General features: G+C 47.4%; 1 protein-coding gene and 1 long non-coding RNA gene across 4 annotated transcripts in view; one reads left to right on the top strand and one right to left on the bottom strand.

Annotated features, from left to right (window-relative positions):
* LOC120869054 overlaps positions 1–6,665 on the bottom strand; it is a 22,781-nt gene extending 16,116 nt beyond the window's left edge. The window contains exon 1 of the long non-coding RNA XR_005722417.1: positions 6,512–6,665. This is a non-coding gene — a long non-coding RNA (uncharacterized LOC120869054). The remainder of the gene's footprint in view (positions 1–6,511) is intronic.
* Positions 1–14,120, top strand: part of TSHZ2 (teashirt zinc finger homeobox 2) — a 488,293-nt gene that overhangs the window by 180,244 nt on the left and 293,929 nt on the right. The window lies entirely within an intron of this gene.

Genomic DNA, 14,120 nt, shown 5'->3' with positions numbered 1-14,120 from the left:
TGGTGGAAGGAGGTTCCGGGGACATAGATTGGTGTCCTGGTGGAAGGCGGTTCCGGGGACATAGATTGGTGTCCTGGTGGAAGGAGGTTCCGGGGACATAGATTGGTGTCCTGGTGGAAGGAGGTTCCGGAGACATAGATTGGTGTCCTGGTGGAAGGAGGTTCCGGGCCTCACATGGCAGAGGTGTCTGTATAGATGGTCCACTTACCTTGAATGAAACCACCCCAGTTAGGGTTCCAGGCCCTACCTAAGCCCGGATATGAAACATGAGTAAGAGGCTTATCAGATTATATCTAACAGGATTAAAGAATTCCCTAGGCTTCCCTGGTGGCTTAGTGACGAAGGAGCCACCTTCAGTGCAGGAGACATGGGTTTGATCCCTGGGTCAGGAAGGTCCCCTGGAGGAGGGCATGATAACCCACTCCAGTATTCTTACCTGGGAAACCTCAGGGGCCGAGGAGTCTGGAGGGCTACAGTCTATGAGGTCGCGGTCAGACACGGCTGAACGACTGAAGCAGACAACCAATGCGTGTTTGGTCAGATCTCCAAGCGCTTGAAGGCCCGTGAATTTTTCCGAGGATCCTGAAAAGAGGTACACACCACACCCCACAGCCCAAAGTCCTAGTGTATGAAACAGCAAAGAGCTGAACACGACTGAAGCGACTGGGCACACACACGCGCACAAATAGTTCCCAAAGGAAATGTCAGTTTTGTTTGGAAATGAGAATGACTTAAGTAATCAAAAACAGTAAATGTTTTTAAGGCACTGTTCCCATGTATGACTTGGTGCAAGTAAACGTCTTTTCCCTTGAACAGTTTCTGTCTGAGCAGTAAAGTCGAGCGAACAATCATAAACGTAGGTCTTCTCTCCCTGGGGGGTCAGGAGCCGCCGCCTTCCACATGCAGCCACGGTGGATGCTACGGTGTGCCTGGACCCACAGCACAGAACTTGGTGAATGATGTGTTCAGCACTTTTGCTTGGATTATCATCATGATCATTAATTGACATTCATTTAGCTCCTCCACACCCCCCGCCCCTTTATGGTATATAAACCTTACTTTCTATATAAAATGTGCCTACTACCGAAATGCAAGCTATGGGGAAAAAATTAATATGTGTTAGATTTTTGTTTCTCTAAGACAGGTGTTCGAACCTGTATTGATTTTTTAAAGTTTTTCAGTGAGTTAAATAAAGGTTAATGTCTTTTTCTGACACATATTTACTGAGTGCTTACAGGAGAAGTACTTGGTGAGCCCACCGGTGGTTCCGATGCAAACCAGGCCCTCGCTGTCTTGCTCCAAATGGTCCATTTGGATAATTAATGGTGTGCAGTGTTACGGTAGCATTATGAGGCAGGAGACGCCTGACGTACTCCACGGGGTAATGAGGGGACTATCAGGGGTGGGAGTGGTTTTTACTAAACCAACGAGAGACGCTGCTGCGACCTGAAACTCTTGACAGAAAGGAGTCTTTGCTGAAGGGGCGTGAGGAGAGGGCTACTTCTGGAACCTGGTAAGGTGTGGCTGCATGTACCGGACTCCCAGGAGCTGTCACCTAAGGTAGAGGGACCCAGAATTCATGGCCACCTGGCCCCCAAAGTCGGGGAAACATAGACTCCCACCTCCGTCTCCCCTACCAGCCCATCATCTCCTTTGGATGAACACAAATGGGGAAGCCGGAAGACACGGGAGGTAGAGGGTGCAGAATCCCGTTGACCTGATCTCGGGTCAGCCTCCCATGCACCAGAGGACGACAGAGAATAGAAGTGCAGGACGGGCAGAGGGTGCCTAGGACAGACAACTGAAGACTGGGGGGAAACCAAAGCTGAGCTGTCTTCCCACTGCGCGGAGCTCTCATTCTTCCCACCGCGCAGAGCTCTCATTCTGAAAACGACTTCACCCACTCAGGACCTGGGCCTGGGAAAAAGTGCAAAGGGTGTGAAAGCCCGTTATCTGGGGGAATTCTGCACATTTCACTCCCTCAAATGGGTTAGTGGGTAGGATCTAGATGAGAGTCCAGTTAGATGCTGCATCAGCCCCAGAAGGCAGTGCGAACACGAGCCACTGGTTAACGGGAAAGCCGCAAGTCGTGGACTGTCTGGGTCACAAGCTGTAGCCCACGAGACAATACTGACTCCAGACGTGTTTCCAGTGTTTCTCAGAACTTTAAGCAGTAATTAACTTTTAGTCAAATATTAGAAGGCTTGTTACATTCGGCTCTAAATGTCTGGCTTCTCTTCGAGTCAGGAAATCTAGCCCCAGGACCCCCTTTTCTCATGGGGACAGTGGTCACAGATGAGGGTGTGAGAACTCTGCTCACTACTGTCTTCATCAGCCCTACTGTCTCCTGTGTCGTTTTTATTGTTCTTCTGCTACTCAACATTTCCTAAATTAAGTAAGTGCTTGTTACCTGCTTTTGGCTGTTCTGGGTCTAGCTGTGGCGAGCAGAAGCCACTCCGCAGTTGCAGACACAGGCCTCTTACTGCGGTCGCTTCTCTTATTGCAGGGCACGTGGTCTAGGGTGCAGGCTCGGTAGGCGTAGTCCACGCGTGTTTAGTTGCCCACGGCGTGTGGCATCTTCCTGGACCGGGGATCGAACCTGGGACCTCTGCATTGGCAGGTGGCCTCTTAACCACCAGGGAAGCCCCCCATTCAAAGTTTATACACCTATCCACACCTACACCGAGCCGACAAAAGCTAGTTCAAGAGGCCATGCACTCTAAGCAAAACGGAACAAAACATAAGTGTCTGTGGAAGAAAAGAATCGTCCTGTACTTCCGAATGCCAGATGATGGTGTCCACATGGAAATATTACAACCCCAATCCCGCCGACTCCCATATAACTGAAAGATTATATGGGTAGGGGGAAAAGATAGGAAAGAATGATACTAAAGGAACCAAGGAGGAGAGAATTTCAGGAGATGCCTATGAGGACATGATGCTGAGTGCTAGGCGCACTCAGGTAACTAAGATGCAGGTTTTAGGCGTCGAATCTACTTAAAGTCCAGCAGGAGGAGAAAGACACGCAAAGCAAATACTGCCTTAGAAACAGGTTCAGACCTATTTGGGAACAGAGGAGATAAAGAGCAAAAAAAAAATGCCTCACAGGGAACTGATGCTTAGTTTGGGTATTGAAAGATGTTAGGTTTGCTTCAGATAAACAGGATTGAGGGGGAGTGTGGATAGCATTTCACACAGAGAGGACGATACAACCAAAGACACTAAGACAGCGGACAACATGATTTGTGCTTGAAACTGAAGAGTTCTGCTGAGTGGAATGTAAAACGCAAAGCACGTGGTCCAGGGAGGCGGTCAGGAAATAGTGCTATAGCAGGAATCATCGTGCTCCCGGCATTCCCTAACGATGCATTTTGTCCTTGTCTTCTGGGCAGTGGGTACCCAGTCAATGCCCCCGGAACGCTGTTAAGCATGGGGAGAGCGTGACAAGAGAGAGCGGGAGGGCACATTACTTCATTAAATTCGTCTTGCTGAAAGATTCATTCTAAAGCCATAAAAAGTGGCTTTAATGTGTACTAGACTTGATTCCAGAAAGTCAGAAGAATCTTGGAATAGTCCAGCTGAGAAATTATGAGAGCTGAACTAGGGCAGCAGTAATAGGGGCTGGAAGATTGGAGACGGTAAGAGTGTGACGTGGCGAGAGGCGGAAGAGGCTGAGCTGACCTTCCGTTCTGGGCTGAGCGACGGAACGGGCAGTGGGACTAGTTACCGCGAGAGCAGACACAGGATGAGCAGCAGTCGGCTGTGGGGCAGGGCGGGAGGAATGGAGCTGACGCTTGTAGTTCACAGAGTCCCTTGTTTGTCTCGCTGGCTGCTTCTTGCAGACACCTGGGGCTCCAGTCCTCACCTTAGCGCCCTGTCCCTTTGCATCTGAGCCACGCTCTCCAGGAGCAAAGCACTTGTATGTGTCATCTCACTTAAACGTCATCAATAAACTTGAGAAACAGCAGAGCCAAATTGATCACCCCTTGAATGGATAAAGAGGCTCGGGTAAGGTCAGTGATTTCCCCAGGGATACCCGGCATTCAAATGTCAAAGCTCAGGCCTAGGTCTTGGGCTTCCCTGGTGGCTCAGTGGTAAAGAATCCACCTGCTGATGCGGGAGACACGGGTTCGATCCCTGATCTGGGAAGATCCCATAGGCCACGGGGCAACTAAGCCCAGAGCTGCTGTGCACCACAGCTATCAAACCAGTGCTCTGGAGCCTGAGAGCCTCAACCACCGAGGCCCACGCCCTCTAGAGCCCGCACTCCGCACCAGGAGAACCAGGGCAATGAGGAGCCGGCGCACCGTGAGAGAGCGGCCCGGCCCGTCCAAACTAGAGCAAAGCCTGCGCAGCAGCAGAGACCCAGCCCAGCGAAAGTAAATAAATAAACAAAATTATAAAAGAAGAAAACCCAGGTCTTGTGAAGCACAAAACCCCATGATTCAGGGAGAGAGTCCTAGCTCGTGCAGCCCGCAAGGAAAATTACTGAAGCAGGCCCCACATTTCTGGATGAAAGAGCAAGTGCAATCCCACACAATGCTGAATTAATACTTATTTCTTGAATTTTTTTTTCCTTTGGTCTATTCCATTTCCCCAGTAGCTTGTATTCCAAAGGCGATCGAAGATCTTGAGATAACATTTCCATAGGCCGGGGAATATCAGAGCTGCTGCAGTGATCTGAGTGTCTTCCCTTCATCCAGAGACAAATGCCCTCTTCTGTGGTCTTTCTCCCTGAGAGAACTTAAACATCCCAAAACTTTATGAAGCAGAGAACGTAAGGCCTGTCCGTTGTTCGACACCATCCGATTCCCTGTAACTCCTGGCGTCACAAGCAAGCTTTACTTCTGCGCGTGTCGCAGCTGTGCAGAGCACTCTTGTAGCACGCGCCCTTTTAAACTCCTCCCCAAATCTGCCTGTATTTAATTTTCAGTACAGCTATAATCCTACCCGCTCTGAGCAAAGAAGCTAATTGCTCGATTTACACTCAAGATTCAGTGATTCTAGGAGCAAATATTTTTTCAGAGCTTAGCTCCTTGTGGGTGTAAAACATTCTGATTGTCATTAAGAATTCTACCTTTTATCGGTGCCTCTGGTGAAAGATTTGAAAGAATCCTTCTTTTGCAGTTTTCTGGAACTCTCTACAGATGCACTTCACAAAGGCTCTGTTGAACAAGCCTGCCCCACCCTTCCTCTCCCAAAATTAAGTTGGTAATTTTTAAAGACATTATCCTTATCATGAAAATTTCATCTGTGCTATAGGAAGCACCAGTTAGAGGTTGATTGGTTTCTATCAGCTTAAACTAGAATTATATGTAATAATACATGTCAACATATTTATTCTACCTTTGATAATGAGTCTGATTTGCTTCTGCTTTTAGAGGGAGAGAGAAAGAGATGAATGGATGGTTCCCAGGTGTTTTGCTTTCATTTATATGTTCCGCACACGTGTATCAAACCTCTAGTACATGCCTACTAGACTTCGGGTTTGTAGCTGTGAAGAATAAGATTCTTGCCCCATGGAGCTCATATTCTAGTAGGAAAGACAAGGGTGGAGGGGTCAGGCCATGAACAGGTGAATCCCAGGTGGTTGGCACTGTGATGAGGAGAGAAGCTGAGAAAGTCGACTGAGATTTACAGATCGCAGCCGTGCTGGATGGGGCGGTCAGGGCAGCTCCCCGCCAAGGAGACGATGCCGCGGCGTGAGGTGTGAGGGTGTTCGGGGGCTGAGTGAGATCTCGGGCAGAGGAAGCCGCGGGAGTCCAGGTTGAGGCCGCTGTGGGCTTTGGGCATCTCAAGCAGAGGCCGGGACGGCCGCGCAGAGCCGGGGCGGGGCCGTGGGTGAGGCCCCGGCAGTTGCATGCCATTCTCGGGTGATGGATGCTGCTTGGAGGTCTGCAGCAGGAGAGGACCCGTCTCTGAGCTGTGTGTGGGAAGACTAAGTGCCGTTGCTCAGACCATGGGAAGGGGAGGCTGGGGCCTGCAGACGGGCCGCAGACACGGCTGTCCAAGGCAGACACCGGAGGCTTGGATGTCTACGGCAGCAGCGTTGGTTGTGGGGATCGGCTGGACTGTGGGTGAATTTTTGAAGTTCAGGCCCACCCATGCAAGAACACGATGCTAAGGAGGACGTTGATAGCAGCATGTCTTTTAAACAAGCTGTTCTAGATTCCCCAGAAAGTATTTGCTATTTCCTTCTATCAACATCTGTTTCCCAGGAACCTTCTCTGTGCGATGGGAAACCTGCAGGGATGCCAGGCCCTTGTCCTCCCGGAGCCTCTGCCCCCGAAGGGGTCACCCGCCGGTGTCAGGCCGCCTCCACGGCGCTCCCGGGCTCTGGCAGTGGGCGCAGCCCACCCTCCACACAGGAACCCGAGCGCTGTTTTATCCTTAAGACGTTCTTTATGCTGCCTCACTCTTTTCCCTTCCTTGCGTTTACTTTGTGGGCAGAAAAAGCCTACATATCACAGCCATTGTTGTTCCGTCCTTGAGTGGTGTCCAACTCTGTGACCCCATGGACTGCAGCACGCCAGGCTTCCCTGTCCTTCGCGTCTCCTGGAGTTTGCTCAAGCTCGTGTCCATTGGATTGGTGATGCTGTACAACCATCTCATCCTCTGCTGCCTTCTAGCCCATAGAAAGAAAATCAATATGACTGGCTTTAGGTAGAACATACACATAAAAAGAAGTATGCATGTAATGCAAACCGAGCTCATTCGATTCTCGCTCGCTCAGTAGGTCTTTCATCTTCACGGGGTTTCCCAGGTGGTAAAGAATATGCCTGCCCATGCAAGAGACGCAAGAGACGCAGGTTCGATCCCTGGGTCCAGAAGTTCCCCTGGAGTAGCAAAGGGCAACCCACTCCAGGATTCTTGCCTGAAAAATCCCAGGGACAGAGGAGCCTGGCAGGCTAAAGCCCGTGGGGTTGCAAAGAGTCGGACGTGACTGCTCAACTGAGCACTCGTGCAGTTTTATCTTAATGACCACGGTTTGTTGTGGTCATTGTTGCCATTTGATAACCAGTACACTCAGGCCCGGGGAGGTCAGTTGAAGGGCCAAGTCCTTGTACCAGGAGACTCTCCAGGATGAAATGCCAGGCTAATCCCTTATTTTGCCTTTTTCTCCCCCATCCTACATGACAAGGGTCAGCAAAGCACAGCCTGTGGGCCGAGTCCAGTCCAACACCTCTTTTTTGTAAATAAAGTTTTATTGGCACACAGTCCTGCTCATTTTTTTTCGCCTTGTCTCTGACAGCTTTTCTCTCACAAAGGAAGAGTTGAATAGTTGCTATAGCAACCATATGGCCCTTGAAGCCTTGCATATTTATTCCCTGGCCCTTTAAACAGAAAGTGTACTGACCTTTGTTCTACATAGAAAAATATAGAGTAAATCAAAGTGAATCAGTTATAGTTCATGGAACCCACATAACATCTACCCTTCCCATGACAGCAACAAAATGTCAGTTAAGAAGAAGTAAATGCTTTTTGAATGAATGATTTTAAGAATCAAGAATTCAAAAAACACAGGCTCAAGTGGCTAACATCAAGAAATTGCTTTTTTTGTTCAAATATGAATTGCTATTATGGATTTATTCTTTCAGTCGGTGCTAAAAGTAAATTCATTGGTTGGTTTTTTTTTCACTCATTTAACAAATATTTATTGAATACACCATACTAATCCAGTAACTGTGATAACGACAGCAAATTTCATGCTGAGCAAAATCTGACACACTTCCTGCCAGAACAGAGCTCACACACCAGTGATAGAGGCAGCTGTTAGTTAAATAATTATAAGGCTGAGCCTACGAACAGGGCTGTGAAACAGAGGTGTTACGTACCTAAGAGCACTTTTGAGGGGAAGGGTGCTCGTCAGGGAAGTTGGAGAATGTTCTTCTGGGAACATGAAGTATGAGGCAAGGACTGAAGGTGAGGGGGTAAGAATAGAAAGAAGATGACAGTCTTCCCAGGCAGAGGGGCCGGCATGCCCCACGGCCCAGGGATAGGAGGGCGCGTGGTGGGCACCAGCGAATCCAAAGTCTGGAGAACGTAAACCAGAGGAGCGCATAGGAGAGGGCCTTGGGAGGCCAGCTGCTCCCGATGGCACTGGGCTCAGACACCCGCGTTAAAGAGGCCCTCTCTCTCCCAAGGAAGGGGGCAACGCTGACAGGGTTTACAGGGGACTGCCTTTTTAGGAGATGGTCTTTCATCTTCATGAGTTTGGGAGTTAGTATCAAATCCCTGATGGCCGCTCAGGGTCTAATCATTGCTTGTGCAAAATATCCCTGCTCTGTATTCGACAATCATCTCTGGTTTCAGATTCAGATATTCACAGTAATGCTGCGCAGGGGCCACATGAAACACGCTCAAGGGCAGAGTTAAGAGCCCCTGTCTAAATGAACCATTTTGCGAATGACATCTCTGGAAATGCTTTTATCACACTCGCCATAGTCTCATCTTCTTTAAATTCATCTCTTTATCTATTTATTCCCTACCCTGAGTCTCTTTCTTTATAAGGTGCTAACAAGCCAGGTGAAAATTTCCACTAATCTAAAAGCAGATCAGCAACAGGATCTAAGAATAAAGCCATGAAAACATTAACAAATACAGAGGAGTTTGTAGTGGAAGAGGGGAAGGAAAGAACAATGTATTCTTTCAGGAAAACTGCTATTTGAATCCTTCCTACTCCTCTGATTGCAGGTTGGTTTCTTTGCTTATTTTCGGCGGGGGCGGGGGCGGGGAGGAAAGTCATGAAAGTCTTTGTGATGAGGTGGTATTTGACTCAAGAGCTCAATATTGAGAAAGAACCAACCAGACAAATGTCTGAGCAAAGAATGTTTGAGGAAGAAAGATTGTAAGTGCAAAGGCCCTGGGGTAAAAGCAAGCGAAGTGAACCACATGGATGCAGAGAAGACCCGTGGGCTGGACTAGGTGCATTTAGGGTAGGACAACAGAGACAGCTGACACAGGGCTTTGTCCTTACTGTGGGGAGTTTTGACTTAATTCTCTATAGTAGGAAACAATTATAGAATTTTAAGCAGATAAGTGATGCTATTTGAGTTATGGTAGTGAAGGAGCACATTTTAATAAACAGTCGTTCTGTTTCAGGCACTGTATGCCCACTTTGGGTCATCTCCTTTCATCTTCCCCACAGCTCAGTGAATAGGGACGATTACAGTCGCTTCTCAGATGAGTAGGCTGAAGCTGAGGGGAGCATGTGGCTTGTCCATCTTTTCTGCTGCCACTAAATACACAGCAGAGTCAGACCTGAACCTGTGTCGTCTGCCTCTGGCTCCTGGCTCTAAACAGTAAATAATAATCTCTGTTGCTGTTATTAATTGTGCTTATTTTAAAATGCTTTCAAGAGTGTTTTGTCAATTGCAGTATTCTTTTCTGCTCAGTTTTTATAAAGAAAAGAGATATGCTTCAAAGTCGTCTCTGAAGGAAAAAATAATAAACGTGTAGCTTTCCCTAAAGAACTGCAGGGACACCCAGCTCAGAGAAATCTAGCTGGGAGGAGGAGGACCGGCTGCAGCCGTATTTTGGGTTCAGCCATGCCACTTGTGAGAATCCGGAATGTTCTTTGGACGAGCCATCAAAGATGGGCTTATTCCGCTCTGTGTTGAGGCATGGCCCATTCGCGTCCTCTTTTTATCTTTCCTGGTAAGTCGGCTTCAGTTTCTCTGATGGTAAAAAGATGAGATCAGCCACGGGGGGATCGGTCGATAGACTCAGGTTTCAATCATCAAAAAGTTACGTCAAGCGCTAAGCGTGAGTTCCCCTCTGCAGCCGGTGTCAGCCTGGAACTTGACTGCAGCACCATCAATCCTGCCCCTTCGCCCGTGTAGACATTAAAATACAGGGGCCCCGGGAGTTTGGCAGGAGGGTGCCTGGAGGGGAGGCGCCAGGCTCCAGGAAGGAGGGGGTAGGGAGGAGGAGATTTGCACTCTAAGGATCTTACCCAGCACATTCTATCAACTGCAGGGACATCAACAGATCGTTTCTTTTAAAAAAATAAAGGAAGGACTTCCCCACTGGTCCAGTGGTTAAGAATCCACCTTCCAGTGGAGGGGGCACAGGTTCAATCCCTGATCGGGGAACTAAGATCCCATGAGCCAAGGGGCAGCGTAGCCCTGGGTGCCGCAGCTACTGAGCTCGCTCACAACAAGACCTGACTCAGCAAGTGAATGCAGAAATGTTTTTAAAGAGGAATTTGGGGAAGTTGATGTTGGAGTTGGAAGTGGGTTTAAAATGACCTTCATCAGTTATGAATACAGCACTTGTGTATTCTTATCAGGGTTCCTCTTTTAATTATATAACATTTATTGTTTCCATTATGATAATTGTAAAAACTGTTCATGATTGGAAAGTAGTGAAAGAACCTGGGGGAAAAAATTAGCCCATAGTCCTACCGCTGGAGAAAGCTAAAGTGAAAACCCATTCTGTCCTCTGTGTGTCTGCTTCTGTCATTTCTTGAAGCCAGCCTTTTTTGTCGTTTCAAATGGTAGGGCTGTATTGTACGGCTGGTTTTTGTGACAAGCAGCCTCCAAGATGGTCCCATTAATCCCCGCCTCCTGGGATCTGAACCCTTGTGTGATCACCTCCTCTTGAAAAGGGATGTACTTACTGACTCACCTTTGATAAACAGAACTCGGCGAGCATGTTGGGATGGCACCCAGTTCTTTATAATCATGATTAGGTTATGAAAAGTCTGTGCCCCCATCTTAGTTTCTTGCACACACACTCTCACCCCTTGGGAACTACTCACGTTGTCACGTTGCTGTCAGTCTCACACAGAAGCCCGGGTGGTGTGGTCAGGCACCGAGGGAGACACCCCAGTGGCTTGCTCACAGTCACCTGCCAGAACTCACGGGAGCCAGTTTCGAGGCTGAGTCTTCAGCCCCAGTTTTGAGAGGCGTGCAGCCCTAGGCAACAGCTTGACTGCAAACTTGAGAGATGCTCTGAGCTAGAGTCACTTACTTAAGCTACTTCCAGATTCCTGAACCACAGAAACTGTGAGATAATAAGTGTTCATTGTTGTTAGGTACTGAACTAATGGGCAATTTGTTTCCCAGGAATAGATAACTGTTAAAATTTTATATTCTGATTATTTTTCCATTTAATTCTGTCTTCCGTATCTTACCCAGTTGTAACATTTTATTTGTAAGAATCGTGTTTATGCAACAATATCAAGTATATGTACCAGTGTTTATTCAATCATTCCCCTGTGAAAAGGCATTTACTTTGTTCCAGTTTTTCTGCTGTTATAAACACTGCTGTGGTGAACATCTTTTTATGTAGAACCTTCTGTGTGTTTAGCCATTATATTAAAATAGGTTGGGGTTAGTAAAGATTAGGAATCAGCTTGGATTACTTGATTGAAAGGTGAGAATAGTTGTATTTCTCTAGATTCTTACTACACAATTGCTTCTCAGTAGGGATAAATTTTTTAAAATTAATTTTTTTAATTAAAAAAGTCTGCCACAAAAAAGTATGAAAACTTCCATATTATCTCACCTTTGTCTTTGATTTGATGATTGGTAGTGTGGCAACTGCAGCCTTGAAATTAGAAGACCACTGCATCCTGGCAGGAAAGCTATGACAGAAGTAGACACTGTGTTAAAAAGCAAAGGCAGCTCTTTGCTGACAAAGGTCCACGTAGTCAAGGCCATGGTTTTTCCAGTCATCCTTTCAGTTCTGAGAGCAGGACCATAAAGAAGGCAGAGCGCTGAAGAATCGATGCTTTCGAACTGTGGTGCTGGAGAGGACTCCTGAGAGTCCCTTGGACAGCAAGGAGATCAAACCAGTCCATCTTAAAGGAGATAAACCCTGAATGCTCATGGGAAGGACTCATGCTAAAGCTGAAGCTCTAGTACTTTGATAACCTGATGAGAACAGGCAACTCACTGGAAAAAAACCCTGATGCTGGGAAAGATTGAAGGCAGAAGGAGAAGAGGGCAACGGAGGATGAGATAGCTGGATGGCATCACCAGTGAAGTTGGCCTGAACTTGGACAAACTCCAGGAGGTGGTGAGGGACAGGGAGGCCTGGCGTGCTACAGTCCATGCGGTTGCGGAGAGTCAGACACGATGGAGTGACTGAGCAATGATAACAGTACAACAGGCAACATGTTTTATTGTTTTACAGATATTAAAAGGAAGAGACCATCTCCAAGATCAGCTTCTCTTCTTAAGGAATCAGAACTTACATAAGGTTCCAAATACTGAGATGAGCAACTGAATGTTCCTCTAAGAGAACTTCCTATGATGATGACCATGCTCTTTATCTGCACTGTCTGCTTCAAGAATCACTAGCCACCTGTAGCTATGTGGTTGAATTAAAGACTAGCCTCCTATTAGAAGGAAGAAATTGAAGTTTCAGACACTGAAGTTTTCACCTACCCAGCGATGACCCATCTTCCCTCTTCATTGCCTTAAACAGAATTTCCTGTTTATGGGACAGACACTGCAATCCCAGTCACATCATCTCTGAATGGCCATCAGTAAATAAGCTCCTGTTGCCTGCCACGGGAGGACGAGGCTAGGGGGACCTAGCATCACTGATGTTTGAGATGCAACGGGTCCTTGTTTGATGGTTATGTAATCACGCCTCCTATTTCGTGCCTGCTTCTCCTCTCTAACATCCCTACCTACTAGGCTCTCAAACAGTAGGATTTGTTGCAGAGGCTGAAATGGATGCATGGTTGGGTGGGTGACAAAATGGGTAGATAAATGGATAAAAGTAATAAGAGTAGATATCACTCACAGTATACCTAGGAAGTGTCAGAAGTTGGGTCCAAGCCTTTCCTTGTAACATTTCATTCTGATTTAATCCTCAGAATATCCCAAAGAGGAAGGTGTGATTAATTCTTCCAGTTTGACAGATGAGGAAACTGAGGAAATAGCTAGTGTTTGGACCGTGTCTGTCCGCCTTCAAGTCTTGTCCTTCACTGCTATCCTACATCACACCATGAAACTGTGAAATATTAACACCATGCATTATTTATACCTTGTCACACTGTTACGGAGGTGGTTGAAATTTTACCCCCTCAGGTAGCTACAGATGCTCTGGAGGAAAATGCTGGAAACTGACAGGCCCCTCAGTTCTCTCCCAAAGAGGCTCTTTCACTTTTCATCGCTGACCAACTTCTAATGTGTCAACGGTATGCTTCTGTGGTTAACTCTTTGCCTGGGGCAGAGAAATAAAGGTTCTGGCATGCAATTAAAACCTCGTCTTGCCCAATTGGGCAACTAATGGGATCAGCAAGAGTGGAGGCTGCCTAGTTAAGGCGTAGTTTGTATCTCAGATCCATTTCATGGGGCAAGTGACAGACTGGCAGTGTGGCGTCACCTGATGGTTCAATTTGAGACGTAATTGGGGAATCCACGAAGCCACCCTTGACTTCCCGTGTGTGTTCGCAGGCAGGCCCTCACGTGACTCTGATGGCAAACACGTGCGGAGGCACCGGGATGCTGAGCTGCCCTCTGATTGGTCCATACGCCTGCCTGTCATCCCACACTTTGGCCCAGAAATGGAGATGCCTCATGAACGTTCTAGTTTCAGATGCTGGTGTGTGTTTAGTGGTCCCGTCACCAAACCCAAGGACTTGTTCTGCCTGCAGTGATTGATGAGAAATTAATACAAAGTGAGGATGTAATAAAAACTTGAGGACTTGAGTGAGGACGTCTCTGCCCTTTGGGGATATTGTTAAGAGCTTAGACAAGAGTCCTTGCTCATGGTCCCTGACCCTAGTTTCGTTATGGAAAGTGGTGTTGGGGTAGTCTCAACCGCTTCTGTTAACCAAGTTAGTTTGGGCTCACGTCATTCAAGAAATGTTCAGTAAAACCAATTGTGAGTGAAACACTCTAAGTGTGGAGGACACATCTATTGAATACGACATATTCCCTGGCTACATGCAGCTTACATCAGGGGTGAGAAAAACACAACAGACAAGAAAGATCAATATGTAACCAAGATGGCCATAACTACAAAGAGAACAAAACCAAGAAGCAATAGTGACTGCCTAAGAACGGGGGTAGGGAGCGACATCAGTAACAAAGGTCAGAGAGAGGAGACATTTCGGCTGAGACCACAAAGCTGAGAAGGAGCTGGTCCTTCAGAAAACC

The sequence above is a fragment of the Oryx dammah genome, unplaced genomic scaffold (genome assembly GCF_014754425.2).
Source record: "Oryx dammah isolate SB20612 unplaced genomic scaffold, SCBI_Odam_1.1 HiC_scaffold_10, whole genome shotgun sequence".
Lineage (NCBI taxonomy): Eukaryota > Metazoa > Chordata > Mammalia > Artiodactyla > Bovidae > Oryx > Oryx dammah.
The sequence above is the reverse complement of the archived record's forward strand: the minus strand, read 5'-3'. Positions and strand labels throughout refer to the sequence as shown.